Below are 9,644 nucleotides of genomic sequence, written 5' to 3'. Positions count from 1 at the left end.
TTATTTTTGTAGTTACTTCTACCAAATAGCCTTTCCTTTTCAATAACATTCCTTAGTATTTTTATAGCCAAGTACATTTTATTTTCTTGCTGATGAACTGGAATTGGATAAATATTAGAAGTGGATGAGTTGGAAATTATGCACTTTGAAAAACATTCACTTTGTTTACTCTCAGTTTAGTGGGTTTTGGATTTGATTAAATTAAATGTTGGGCCTTTCTATAGCATTCTAAGCTGAGATGTAGATTGTGTTACCCAAGTGATAAGATAAAAGAATTTGTTTTTCTCTATTGTTTACAACAATACTCAGCTTAAATATTTATGCTGGTTGAATGTGATTTAAATTGGATATTTTCATCAATGCAATTTAATGTGTAGATAAAAAGAGCTATTTCAACCATAATAAGTGGATTGGCAGTATATTTTTTACATCAACGTTTTCTTCACTTGTATATAAAAACTATATAAGTACTTATTTATGAGTATAAGAAAGGATAGGCATATTTTCGTTAACTGAATAAACTTGACTATTGATTTGTATAACCTGATTTGACAAAAGTAATGCATAGCTTCAGTATGAGATCTTTTTCAAAACTATTTTCTTAATCAACATTTATTTCATTGGACTACATTCAACCCTGTATCTGGTGTAATTTTAAAATTAATTGCTTGTAATCCTCACTTTACTAATAATGTGTTTATTATCTTTCCTAATAATGCATTAACTGATTAATCAGGTCTTTAAATTTTTATAAAATGCTCTTTGCAAAAAGCTTATGTCAGAAATTTCAGTATACTATCACGAGTCTCAAAATAATACTTTTTTGTATATGAATGAAGCTGTTTTTACCATGCAGTGTTGCATGATTTTAAGTTATGTGGAATTAACATAACTGATTCCGTTTTAATTGTAATTTGTTAACTCCTGTACATATCATTAAAATAAATTTGAAGTTAAAAAAAAAAGAATACACTTATTTTGATGGGCACTAAGTAATATATGGATTTGAATCACTGTAATGTACACCTGAAACAAATATAACACTGTATGTTAACTGCACTGAAATGAAATGAGATGAAATAAAATAAAATATTTAGAGATCTATAGTGTGTGGATTTGAAAAGGTTTGAGCACAAGTGTTAGACAGGAAGTGGAGGAGGGATTTGCAAGACTTAGGAAATGGAGGAAGACCACAGGGTCTCCAATCTTCTATAAGAGAATAGTTGTCAGCATAAAAAGAGTGATGGGAAAGAAAAGGGACTAATGGGGAAAATGCTAATCTCTCCTCCCTATCTCATGTTACTTGACCAATGTGAAGATCACTACAGCACAGAAGGAAGATGCCCCAAGTGCTACTACTATCTTGCCCTTAGGGGACATATGGTGTTCTGAATATCAATCAAATAATTAAAGTATATTATCTAGTTATATTTAAATATAATAAAATATCTTTACCATTATGCCCAGCATGTAGTAAGCTGCTCCAAAAAAAAAATGTTGTTTTTTGAAGTTGTTTTCTATTTCCTGTTATTAATCATTATCATTACTGAAGTTTCCACAAGGCTTTTGTACTACACTGACAGTCTCCTGTTTACTTCCTCAGAGTCCCTTTGGATGTCTTCCCCAGCCCCTTATTAAAAGTTTAATTCCAGGGGCACCTGGGTGGCTCAGTCGTTAAGCGTCTGCCTTTGGCTCAGGTCATGATCCCGGGGTTCTGGGATCGAGCCCCGCATTGGGCTCCCGGCTTGGTGGGAAGCCTGCTTCTCCCTCTCTCACTCCCCCTGCTTGTGTTCCCTCTCTCGCTGTGTCTCTCTGTCAAATAAATAAATATTTTTTTAAAAAAGTTTAATTCCAGAGTTCTCAACAAAATAGGGTTCATTAATATGCTCTGAATGTTGGCCTCCTGGGATCTTTGATTCCTTTCCTCAACTGATTATGCTGAGGTCTCTTCTGAATAGAACATTTAAAATACACTTCATACTGCTATAAAACCAAAAGCAGCACATACTCAGCCTCATACAAGTTAGAAGAGGGGAAATAAGACTTTGAAGAACGATGTTTTTGAATATTACTACTTAAGTATGCTTAATTTAAATAAATCACATCTCAAAGGTGTGAGGCCAGGGTGCATTTTAAATTATTGGGGAATAAAGAAATGGCAAATGACAACTAAGCTGATTAGAGCAGTATGAGTACGATCTCTCCAACTAAATTTTCATAAATTGGGGAAATTTTGTGAACAATTAGGTCAATAAGTAGTGGTGAGAAAACAAACAAGTTCAGTTTCATGCCACCATTCATCCATATCAGACTTCTAACTGTGATTCATCCCATGGACATGTATGGGTAATATCCTGTGGAATGTGCCCTGTAAGTTAAGGGTAAGTATATTCTCAGTTTATAGTTGTATCAATGTTACCTGTTCGTGCTTATGGAGCATGAAATCATGTAATCAGTTTTTTTTTAATTTTTTAATTAATTTTCAGCATAACAGTATTCGTTGTTTTTGCACCACACCCAGTGCTCCATGTAATCAGTTTTTTAATTAAAAAGTAATATTTCCCGTTCAGTAGGTTGCCTTTTCATTTTGTTGATAGTTCTTACCTACAGTTGTAGGTAAAATGGTGGAATAGTAAAATAGGTCAGAGAGACAAAGACAAATAGCTCATGATGTCACTTATATGTGAAAACAAACAGAAACAGACTCAGAAATAGAGAACAAACTGGTGGATGCCAGAGGGGAGGAGTGGTAGGATGCGTGAAATAGGTGAAGGGGATTAAAAGGTACAAACTTCCAGTTATAAAATAAATAAGTCACAGGGTTGAAAGGTATAGCATATGAAATACAACTAATAATGTTGAGATAATACTGTATGCTCACAGTTAACTACAATTATTGTGGTGAACACTGGGTAATATATAGAATTGTCAGTTCACTATGTTGTATATAAAACTAATACAACATTGTATGTCAACTATACTTCAGTTTAAGAAAGTTACTTTTAGAGTTTATACAATCTAGACAAGTACAAAGTAAAAGAAGATAACTCCCCATAGTCCCTCACTTTCCCATCTAACTTCATAAATTCACAATTTATTGTCCCAGATCTATGTGATATAGATTTTAAAATATATGTCTTTTTTTACCTAATGGGATCATAAAATACACTATAGTTTATCAGTGTGAGATATATATATATATGTAAAATATATCTTTCCAAGTGAGTTCACATAAATCTTCCCCATTTTTTTAAGTTTTTATTTAAATTCATTAGTTTAAAAATAATAATTAATAAATAAATTCCAGTTAGTTAATACACAGTGTTTCCTGTTCATTTTTTTTTTTTAGATTTAATTTATTTACTTGACAGAGATCACAAGTAGGCACAGAGGAGGCAGAGAGTGAGAGGGGGAAGCAGGCTCACTGCTGATCAGGGAGCCCGATTTGATCCCAGGACCCTGGGATCATGACCTGAGCCAAAGGCAGAGGCTTTAACCCACTGAGCCACCCAGGCTCCCCTTCTGTTCACTTTTATTGGTTTGTTGCATTTTGTAGTTTGGATGTGCCAAAATTATTTTGTCATTTCCCTATTGGTGGAAATTTAAATTGTTTCCAACTTTTTATAACTACAAACAATGCTACAATGATTTGTAAAGTTAATGAAGCAGATTTATTACAGAATTTATGTGGAATGTAAATGTGATGTTTTTTATGATAACAAAGTTATTCATCAAAGACCAAAATTTAATGGCCAGTAAGTGCAAGAGCCTGGATATTCACATCACTAGATGACATGACCTCATTTTACACATCCTCAAGATTAGAATATTCTTGGGGACAACAGCAAAGACAACTCTCTGGTGTTCCAGATAGGCACACAGCCCAGCAGTACAGGGTTTAGGATCCCAGGGGCTTAAGATTTCTTTATTTCAGGAAACTTAGATCAGAATGACATTAAGACACCTACAGGACTCTAGACATTTAAGGCTTTTCTTAGGAAAATCACTGACCTTTCTGAAAAAGAATATTATAATCAAGTAATGATAGCCCTTTTCCTGTTTCTGTGCTGGAGCTATACTTGTATCCCAAGAAAAGTGACTCAGCCTGTCCAGAAGGTTTAGAGAAATAGGATAGGGGAGTCCAAGTGCACACTGAACACTTCTCCCTAAGAGTCAGTGTGGTAAGAATGTAAAGCAGTTCCTGAAAGCCCCTCGTGAAATCATTTGATGTCTGTAGTTTCTCTTTCTGTCAATGACAGATACCTCAGTATCCTGAAAACTAAGCATGAGGGAATTCTGTGCCCAAACAAACTTTATACACATTAAGTCATTTCAAAATTCAATTACAAATTACAAGTAGAGGAAATACAGATTTTTATTATTTGCTGATGGAAGAGCGCCAACTACGAACAAAGAAAATCTCAAAATACAATCTTGCTGATAGAGGCCTGGGTCTCAGCTCAGAATCCCAGCAGAACCAAGTAATAATCATGACTTACTGACCATTCATCAGTGGAAGAGAAAAGGGAAATAGTAAAGTCAATTTATGTATTCAAGTGACGTTATCTTAAACTGGCCCTGGAACGTTCCTATTAGTCTGAAAAAAAAAAATACACAATTTATATGGCAAATTGCCAAAGATAAAAGGGTAAATGGAGAACAAACTAAGGGGGAAAAGAGAAAAAAGAGCACTATCTTTTTTTCATTTATTTAACTACTATGTATGTTGATCATACTGTATGTTTTTGCCATTGTTATTGGGGAATAAAAGAATACCAAAAAAGAGGAAGAATATATTCCTGATAAACCTAGCATAAACGAACACTGCAGTCATTCAATAAGTGTAGGTTCTTCTGTCCTTCCCCTGCTCTTAAGGAATTTATACTCTGTTTTTGAAAAGACAATATATATAGGTAAAACAGAAAACAATGCCTGAATAAAATGCATCATTTATGTTAATTCTTATCTTAGAATCATGCATCTCTCTGCATTTATGCTGTGTCACAGATATTCAGGTATCCATTTTGATGTAAAAGTTCTACACACAGTACAGCCACTGTGGAAAATAGTACAATGTTTCCTCAAAAAACTAAAAATAAAATTATCATATGATCCAGCAAGATAGGCTGCTGGGTATATATTCAAAAGAATTGAAAGCAAGACCTTTTTTGGGGGAGTGGACAGGATCTTAAAGATATATTTGCACACTCGTGTTTATGAGAGCATAATTCACAATCACCAAACAGAAGGAACCCGGGGCGCCTGGGTGGCTCAGTGGGTTAAAGTCTCTGCCTTCGGCTCAGGTCATGATCTCAGGGTCCTGGGGTCAAGCCCCACAACAGGCTCTCTGCTTGGCGGTGAGCCTACTTCCCCCTCCCTCTCTCTCTCTGCCTGCCTCTCTGTCTACTTGTAATCTCTGTCTGTCAAATAAATAAATAAAATCTTAAAAAAAAAAAAAAAAACAGAAGGAACCCAAACATCCATGAATGGGTAAACAAAATGTGATATGTAAATATAATGGAATGTTACTCAGCCTTGAAAAGGGAGGAAATACATTGAGAATATTATGCTAAGCAAAATAAAACAGTCACAAAGAGACAAATACTGTATGATTTTACTGCTTTTAACTAAAGTAGTCAGAGTCACAAAAACAGAATGTAGAATAGTGCTTGCCAGGAGCAGGAAGGAAGGGGGAAAGCGGAGCCGTTTAATGGGTATAGTTTTCAGTTTTACAAATAAAAAGTTCTGGGGATCTGTTGCACACCAAAGTCAATATACTTAACACTACTGAACTTAAAAATGGTTAAGATGGTAACTTTTACGTTCCATGTTTTTTACAATTTTTTAAAATTCCACAAAGCATTTCACAAATGCTAATTACCTTCTGTACAGGATGTCTTTCTCAGATAATAGTGCTTAAAACTGGATTCAGTTTACTAATTTTCTATCTACACTTGCACAAGAACATCTGCTGGAAGCAGAGGAAGAAATAAACTCTCATTTCTATAGCGTGCTGGACACAGAAACAGAGAAAGACTTTAGTAGCTTGAGCCACATGTTTTTCAGGGTCAATGTATGGATAGTTTCCGATTAAAAGTTTGCTGGAAAAAAAACTAAAAATTTCCTTTCGGATGTATATGGCTAAATATACAGGAAATTAAATTTAGATAGATGGTCTATAAGCAGAACTTGTTCAACTAGCTTCTGACAGAAAACTTGGGAGTGACAAAAGTGTCAGTTTTTATAAAATAATATTTTAAAAATAAGAATTTTTTTTAATTTTTTTAATTTATTTTCAGCATAACAGTATTCATTGTTTTTGCACCACACCCAGTGTTCCATGCAATCCGTGCCCTCTCCAATACCCACCACCTGGCTCCCCCAACCTCCCACCCCACCCCCTTCAAAACCCTCAGATTGTTTTTCAGAGTCCATAGTCTCTCATGGTTCACCTCCCCTTCCAATTTCCCTCAACTCCCTTCTCCTCTCTAACTCCCCTTGCCCGCCATGCTATTTGTTATGCTCCACAAATAAGTGAAACCATATGATAATTGACTCTCTCTGCTTGACTTATTTCACTCAGCATCATCTCTTCCAGTCCCACCCATGTTGCTACAAAAGTTGGGTATTCATCCTTTCTGATGGAGGCATAATACTCCATAGTGTATATGGACCACATCTTCCTTATCCATTCGTCCGTTGAAGGGCATCTTGGTTCTTTCCACAGTTTGGCGACCGTGGCCATTGCTGCTATAAACATTGGGGTACAGATGGCCTTTCTTTTCACTACATTTGTATCTTTGGGGTAAATACCCAGAAGTGCAATTGCAGGGTCATAGGGAAGCTCTTATTTTAAGTTCTTGAGGAATCTCCACACTGTTCTCCAAAGTGGCTGCACCAACTTGCATTCCCACCAACAGTTTAAGAGGGTTCCCCTTTCTCCACATCCCCTCCAACACATGTTGTTTCCTGTCTTGCTAATTTTGGCCATTCTAACTGGTGTAAGGTGGTATCTCAATGTGGTTTTAATTTGAATCTCCCTGATGGCTAGTGATGATGAACATTTTTTCATGTGTCTGATAGCCATTTGTAGGTCTTCATTGGAGAAGTGTCTGTTCATATCTTCTGCCCATTTTTTAATATGATTGTCTGTTTTGTGTGTGTTGAGTTTGAGGAGTTCTTTATAGATCCTGGATATCAGCCTTTTGTCTGTACTGTCATTTGAAAATATCTTTTCTCCCATTCCGTGGGTTGCCTCTTTGTTTTGTTGACTGTTTCCTTTGCTGTGCAGAAGCTTTTGATTTTGATGAAGTCCCAAAAGTTCATTTTCACTTTTGTTTCCTTTGCCTTTGGAGACATATCTTGAAAGAAGTTGCTGTGGCTGATATCGAAGAGGTTACTGCCTATGTTCTCCTCTAGGATTCTGATGGATTCCGGTCTCACATTGAGGTCTTTTATCCATTTTGAATAATGATATAGTCTATTCAGGAATTAACCATTTTCTATTTTATGTGTATATGGCATCTTTCCAAAAATAGACTGTAAGTTCCTTAAGGGCAGGGGAAGAGCAAGAGAACCAACACTTATTGAATAACTTTTGTTTTTCAAAAGTAAACTTCTTGACATTTAACCAAAAAAACCTTGAGAAGTTTGGAAATTTACATAGGCTTTGTCACAGTGAAAAAAATGATGCTGAGATATATTTTAAAATATTAAGTCTGCTGGGGCGCCTGGGTGGCTCAGTGGGTTAAGCCGCTGCCTTCGGCTCAGGTCATGATCTCAGAGTCCTGGGATCGAGCCCTGCATCCGGCTCTCTGCTCAGGAGGGAGCCTGCTTCCTCCTCTCTCTCTGCCTGCCTCTCTGCCTACTTGTGATCTCTCTGTCAAATAAATAAATAAAATCTTTAAAAAAAAAAAAGAAAAAAAATATTAAGTCTGCTTTGAGGAGAATATGCCCAAAAGATAATATAGAGAGTTAAAAATATGGGCCTGAAAGTGAAATAAGAATTCAGGCCGAGGAATACTGATTTGAGAGGCATAATAAGATAGGAGTATGATAGGATTGTTTTCTTCATTTAGAAACTAAAGCCAGCAAACAACTTCTGAAAAATGTGTTTAAGAGAAAGTACAGCCACAGTAAGAGACACATCATGAGAGTCTGGAGAAAGGAGGAAAAATGAAGAAACAGCTATTGGTTAAAGGAAGAAATTAAGAAAATATTAGAAGAAAAAATCAAAGACAAGGTAGAGATAAAATATAAATATACAGAGATTTTTTTTTAAAGAATACGCAATCACTCTTTAATAAATATGTTAGAAAATTAAAAAGTGAGTCTGGTCCATGTGTATTTTAGGATAGAAGAATTTGCTGGCTGTGTGTGCTTGGCTAAATCACTGAAACTTTCCCAGCCTCGGTTTCACCATCATCACCACTATTATCTTCATAGTATCATTAAAGCACATTATCTCAACAATAAGAATGAGATAATAGTTATAATCACTCTGTGCCTGGATGAGGATGGAAAATCAACACAGTCTCATAGTTGAGTGTGCAGACTATGGATCAAGCAGCACTGGTTTAGAATTCTGGTTTCACAATACACTAGCTGTGGGATTCGGAATAACTTATCAACTGCTCCAAACCTCAGTTTCCTCATCTGCAAAATAGAGATAGTAATGTTACCTATCCCAAAGGGTTGTTATGGGAATCAAATAAAATAATGACAAGGCTTGACACCTATGAAGTTCTCAACAGATAACAGTTACTATTTTTAGGGAGGGGGCAGATCAAGAGGGAGAGAGAGAAATCTTAAGAAAGTTCGATGCCCAGTGGGGAGCCCAAGGCAGGGCGCAATCTCACAACCCTAAGATCATGACCTGAGCCAAAGTCAAGAGTCAGACACTTAGACTGAGCCACTCACGCCCCCAATGACAGTCATTACAAGAGTCAGAAAGAAACTGACCTCTGACACTAGAAAGTCATCTACTCTCTGGAACAGAGGTATGAGAAGATGAGTACAGGGACAGAAATGTCTTGAGAAAAGAAAAGTAGATGTGGAGGTTCGTGCCAGAGGAAATTTTGCAAATTAATAAGAAACCGTAAGTGTATTATCTACTGAAAATGGCTTTAAGAGTTTGAGAACTATAGAGAAGTTTTTAAAAACTTAGCTTAAATTTTACTCTTCAGCTTAAATTTTAAATTCACCTTAAATTTTATTATAGTAGCTATGTAACTGTTCAGAACCCTGTTCTTCACCTATAAACAAAAAACAATTACTCAGCTTCTCAAAATATGGTATAGATAGTGCCCTAAGCAAACAAGTTTTTCATTAGAAACTCCTAAATGGCTATGGTGAGTGCTGTGAAGTGTGTAAACCTGGCGGTTCACAGACCTGTACCCTTGGGGATAAAAATATATTATATGTTTATTAAAAATTTTTTTAATTAATTAAAAAATAATAATAATAAAAAGAAACTCCTAAATGAGTTTTGAAACTTTTTATTTCAGTTCTACTTGTCCAGCGAGAGTAAAATTACATTCTTATTCATAACATGGATCTGAAAGAAAATGATAGCGGATCTCTTCTTGGAGAGATATCATCTGTCCTGCTGCTAAAACCATCTAGAACAGGAAACTTGAGACTTG

This window comes from Lutra lutra, chromosome 8 (assembly GCF_902655055.1).
Source record: "Lutra lutra chromosome 8, mLutLut1.2, whole genome shotgun sequence".
In the NCBI taxonomy this organism is placed as follows: Eukaryota; Metazoa; Chordata; class Mammalia; order Carnivora; family Mustelidae; genus Lutra; species Lutra lutra.
Note: the sequence above shows the minus strand (reverse complement) of the source record.